We start from the raw sequence: 6,624 nt of genomic DNA on the forward strand, positions 1-6,624 counted from the left end.
CTCGAATTACATTACCAGAGTTCTAATTATCTTTATACACGAAAATATCCATTTTCACATAATTACATCCCATAAAACTAAACAAAAATAAAATCTCTATCTACACACTACCTACATAAAATTTACACCACTAGCCCAGCTCCTCTAGCCTGCTAGACCCGATCTCTAAGATTTTCTGAAAAGATAGTTTGTAAAGTAGGGGTGAGGCACAACTCAGTAAGGGAAAGATTAAGTTAATGTCAGTGTGTGGCCAGCTTGCATTTAGTGTACAGAAAATAACCAGTTCATTAAATAGATAAACACATTTATGAAAACATTCTTATTTTACACTCACACACACCATTAGCCGAGGATAGGGAAGATTACTCACCCATACAAGTAGCTTCCCTCTGCTCTAGTACCATTACTGCTACCAGGGTACTCACCTTTCTCAATAAGCCCTCAAAATTATCTTATTAATTAACCGTATTCACATAAATTAATAGATATGCATATAAGACACTCCCTGTGACAAACACACCATTTACTTCCCCATGACACGGGTTGTGCGGCCCAAAGGCTGGACTAAGCCTGGGTGATCAGCCCAAACAAAGTTAAAAACAACATCCTCTGCGAACACATTTGCAGGCATCCATAGTAAAGTTGCAGATCCGACGCCCTTACTTCAACCTCACGCAGGAAGTCGGCTAGACCCCCTACACTTCTATCCAGACAGTGTGGGTGCACATGGTCTAACTAGCAACGGTACCGTGCTCACATTACACTGGTCCCCAAGGTTCCTAAAACATATCATGCAATTTAGATAATAGAAATCACCATTTAAAACATTAATTCACATATATTTCCTGTTATTCCAAAAACTTGGCCCCCGGCCACAAAATACAATCTGGCATATAGCCATTAATTAAAACTTGGCCCTTGGCCGTCAAACAATAATCTTGGCCCTTGGCCAATCCAATAACACCCGGCCATTGGTCGTCAGTTCAAACTCATGCATTTCATAAACTGTTCCAGTATTTTCACAAGCATTTCCAGTATTTCTCAAACAATTCAATATTTCAAAATCCCAAATCCAAATATACAATAATCCATACAAATTAAATCATCTACCACATGATTTTCCATATTTAACATATCCATATAAACAAACAAGCTTTCGACCGTTCATTTTATTCAAAAATACCATACCATATATCCTAGTTTTGTAAAATCAATTTCGAACGGTTGGTTTTCAAAATAACCTTTAAATTTCCTAAATGAATAAATAAATATATATATATTTTTATATAAAATTTCATAAAATTACTAAGTTAACTTAATCCCCTTACTTGATTCTTGAAAAAGCCCGATAACACCCCGGCCTACGCCCCAGGTGTTCAAAAATTCTTGAACCCTGAAATTCAAATTTCACCATATTATTCATTATAATTCCTAAAGTAACTTTTCCAAAAATTTCCCTAAGTTTTTAATACCCTAAATAGCCTAATAAAAGCCTAAATTATTAAACTTACCCCCGATTTAGGATTGGTACCCCAGAGCTCCAATTTGAAAACTCGCTCTGACTAGATTGTAGAGAATCTCCCCACGAGTCTCCTGAAAATTTCCATTCGTTAATGAGGCTTATAGTTTAAGAGAAATTAAGGTAAGTTTAAGATTTGGCCTTACCCCAAGAGATATGCTTATGCCGCTCCCACGACATATCTGCTCTAGTAGAAATGTCGGTGGCGGCGAGTAGAGTCCAACGGTATTTTTGGATTTTCGATCAGCCGAATATCGGAGACGAGATGGAGGAGAGTGGGAGAGAGGAGATGGAGGAACGGAGGCGCAGAAGCTCAGCATCCTCTGGAAAAAAAAATTTAAGTTGCTTCCTGAAGATAATCTTCAGGAAGCTTTTCTTTATAAATATATATATATATATATATATATATATCCTTATAATATTATATTATTATTATTATATTATATTATTTAATTAATTAATTTTATTATTTTTTTAAAATTTTATTTTAATTAATTTTTTATTTTTTTATTTTTATTTTTTGAGGATCACTGTAGCATGTTTGGGAAAAATACTGCTATTATGTTGAAATGTATATATATTAGTATGATATGTTAGGAAATATGATTTTTTTTTAGAATGGAATGTATAGTTTATTCAGTATTGCGTGGCATGAATATTATTTTACCTGAAAAGTATTATGTTATGGAAATTTTACGAATAAAACATGTTTTTACAGATTATAAGACAGTGCAGTACATTATGGTTTCAAAATACATGATAAATGAATTATTTATTCATAACGAAATTTATGAAATGTTCGGCACAAGGCCGTGTTTGATATATGATTTCAGTGCAAAGCCATATGTATGATTTTGGCGCAAGGCCACAAATATGAAAGTAAACGGCATAAGGCCGTATGTTTTTACGTTATTACAGAACATGCTATCAATCTATTTACGTTAAGCTGTATATTATCATGTGTTATGTATTATCAGAACCCAAATGATAGTTCAGTTTAGTTACAAGAGCATGGTACCGTTGCTATACAGAGAAGATATTATGTTCAGACTTGTGCTAACCGCCCCACAAGGGGGTGGGAGATGGACAGTCGATGTGACTTTCAATGTAGAGTTGTAGACGTCCACCTAACAGTCCAGACCAGGGTGTGGTGGGCCCATCGTACTTACAGATATTTTTGACTCGACAGTGGTCGGTCAGCCATTGTCGAGTCCCATCTTCGGGTTGCACAACCAGTCATAGGGGGTAATACATGACATCAGCTAGCTATACATCCTGGGTAAATTTCAGTAATATTAGTTATATCAAATGATTCATGAACAGTATGATTTATTAGAAAATACATAAGTATATGATTATTTAGTATGTCATGATGAATGATTTTCAGGTATATGAAATGTAGTGTATATGTATAATTGCATCAAATATTCATGATGCCACACAACTGTATTTAGTTTATTTTCCCTTACTGATAAGTGTCTCACCCCCGAACATTAAATAATTTTCAGGAAACCCAAAAATACTGACAGATCGAGGTCGCCGTTGAGTTAGTTTGATACTACCCCGCTAGGAGGGTAATTTTTGATCTAGGAATAGTAGATTTGTGTGTGGGTTCCTAGATATGTATATATTTTGTATTTTTGGAGTTTGTATATAAACACATATATTTGGGAATGTAGTTGACTCTGGTATTTTATATTTTATGGTTATAGAACTGGGATTTATATTTATTGTTGCTTAAGTTTCCGCTGTGAATGTCGGATGTGTCCTCGTTACCTGCGGGTTTGGGTTGACCTTATTATTAAATATGTTTTATATTATGATAAAATAAGCAGGTCTCTACACAAAGGGCATCTGAAAGTGCTACTCGGCACAAAGAGCACCTCAAATAGCTACTCGGCACAAAGAACACCTTAAAGAGCTGCTTGGTACGAAGGGAGCTGCTTGGATTGAAGTTTTTCGGCACGAGGAGAGCTACTTAGCACAAAGAGCTGCTTGGCATGGAGAACATCTCAAAGAGTTGCTCAGCAAGAAGAGTGCTTCCTGGCACGAAGAGAAATGTTCGGCACAAAGAGCTGCTCGACACGAGGGGAGCTGCTCGGCATGAAGAGCATCTCAAAGAGCTGCTCGGGTTCGAGCTGCTTGGCACGAAAAACATCTCAAAGAGTTATTTGATACAAAGAGCATCTCAAATAGCTGCTCAACACGAAGAAAGCTGCTTGGCACAAAGAGTGCCTAAAAGGGCTACTCGGCTCGTCAGCATTACAATCAGCTCAGATAGATCAATGTAGCCGCAGACCTGCCCTAAATGGCTCAGATGGAGCAAAAATGGCTTGTTAATGTTACGATTGGCTCAGACAAGTCAGTGGAGTCGCGGACCTATCATGGACAACTCGGGTGAAGCAAAAACGGTTCCAATGAAGCGAAAAAGGCTCATCAGTGTTACAATGCTGCAGACCCGTCCTACACAGCTCGGATGAAGTAAAACAACTCATCAGCCTTCCAAAACAATTTAGACAAAACCAAAGCAAAAGGCGGATATTTTTCAAACACCAAGACTTTCAACTTTGAAAACCAATTTCAAAAGTCCAAAATTTTGGGGGGAGGGGGAACTCATATACCCTAGAAAAAATATCCTCATTAATAGAGTGACCTTGAGTTGACTCACTCATTATAACGATTCCCATAAATATGCGAGAAGACCAAAACACCCATTGATGGGGGAGTTATCAAGTCACTTGGGTCAATGCTCTTAAAAGACAGAGCGATTCATGCTTACATTGTAATGTCCATAATGATTAGGGCGATTTACGCCTATGCCATAATACGCTCATAAATGACACATCACCCTTGGGTCAAACTCCACCGCTATAAAAGAGGATTCAAAAAGGAGGTAAGGGCATCTCACTCCAACTTATTCTTTACTGTTGTTATAAACCTCTCACCAAAATTTCTTACTTAGGCATCAGAGTAATCCCCTGGAGTACACCCTGGGTCGACCAAGTCGTTCTTACTTTCTCACCTTTCAGGTGGTTGTGATCAAAGGGCATCTCCAAAGATCATTCAATTTTGTTCAACAACATACATATATTCACATATATGTACATATATACTATACACATATACCTATATTTAAGTATAGGGTTGAGCATTCGATCTGTTTGGAGAATTCAGTTAATTAACTGAATTAATTGAATTTTTTCGGTTAAGAATTTTTCATAACTGAATTGACTGAGTCACCATTGTTAACTGACCATTACTAGATCAAACCGAATTTTTCAGTTAATTTCATTAACCAAATTTAACTAAATTAGATTTGGGGAAAAGAAAACATGCTTTATAAAATATGTAGGAGAGTCGGAGGATGCGACGAGACGGCAGCCAACAAGGGCAAATCGGCCATAGTGAGGATGAGGGTGAAGTCTCAAATAATGAAACCTAGTGGGTCGGAGGCCACGACGAGTGAACTAGCAGAGTGTGACTAGTCTAGATCCAACGACTCTGAAGTCACGAATAGGAGGGCGCTGTGAAACCTTTTGCTCTCTTCCCCTTGTACTACCGAGGCTAGAGTGCAACTGGTCGGTTGGTCCAACAACACTAAAGCCTGGAGAGTGGGAGGGAAATTGGAATTTGGAAATTGAAACCCTAAAATGAAATCCCCATTTCCTTTCCTAGTTAGAGATTATATATTATTAATATATAATTTGAAATTATTATTATATAATTTGGTTAACCAAAATTAAAATTAACCCAAATAGAACAAAAAATTGAAAATTGATTTCCACTAAAATTAAAATTGAATCGAACCAAACTATTTTTTAACCTAATCGAACCGACTGAATTGGCTCGGCTAATTCGGTTAATTCGATTTTCACCAAATTTTGCTTAACCCCTATTTATGTACACATACACACACATAGTACACATATATTCCATACCTATATAAATATATATATATATATATATATATATTAAGCAATATACCATATACATATATTAAATGTGCTTATATATATTGCCATATATATACCTACCAATATATATTATCCTCTAAAATAAAGTAAAAAATGTGAAATAAATTTAAAATATTTATGTGAGTGAGCCTCCAATTAGTGTGTAAATATATATGTTAGACTAAGTGGTTAAGGGTCTTTCATTCCAACTGTATTTTGATGACAACAACCCATTAGCAATTTTTTAAGGTTACTAACCTTTTTCTCTAGTCCAACTTAGTTGCACAGAACGGCTCCAAAGCAAGCAAATTTCAAACCAGCCAAAAGCAACATGTGACATGACCAGAACTCAGCCACTCAAACCAAAGCACTCATGGAATCTACATAGCAAGCACATGTTCTAAATTGAGTGTGAGAGTTAGAGAGATTGTTTCTATAATCCTTTGTGTATGGTGTGACTCAAAAAAACAAGCAAGAAATGGGCATATCACATACATATCACTAGAACACAGGCATAGTCCCACACATATACAATAAGACAAGTAAAACTGCATAAGATGTCTAAAAACCCTCAAACATGTTTTATTAAACCTAAGACATCTTAAAGTAGATCAGAGATCACTTCTCAAATAAAGATAAGGACCTTTTTACTTCAACACAAACTTGGTTAAAGTAATTTTCTAAATAGTGAAAGGGGCCTCGTTGACGAACACAGGGCTTCATCGACGAGAACAACATAGACCCTCGTCGACGTACACAGGGTACTCGTCGACGAGAATATACCGAGAGTACTTAAAAGTTCAGAGCACCTTCGTTGAGGAATACAGGGGATTCGGCGATGAAGTCTGTGCACATTTCGTTGACGTACATAGGGTACTCGTAGATGAAAAGAAACCGAGACCTACCTAAATTCAGAACCAATAACTCGTCGATGAACACAGGACTTCGTCGATGAAATAACTGAAGAGCTCGTCGACGAAGGCAAGACCTCGTCGACGAATGTCAGGCTGTAGGCCTCATTTATTGCGCCAAAACAGTTAGTTTTTACCTTGTCTCATATCAATAAATGCCCAACGGCTCTCCAGCACCCAACTCGCCCCTTTGGTGTTTAAAATATGTCTTTTACATTAACTTCAATGTAGTGAAGCTGAT

The sequence above is a fragment of the Malania oleifera genome, chromosome 11, assembly GCF_029873635.1.
Source record: "Malania oleifera isolate guangnan ecotype guangnan chromosome 11, ASM2987363v1, whole genome shotgun sequence".
In the NCBI taxonomy this organism is placed as follows: Eukaryota; Viridiplantae; Streptophyta; class Magnoliopsida; order Santalales; family Ximeniaceae; genus Malania; species Malania oleifera.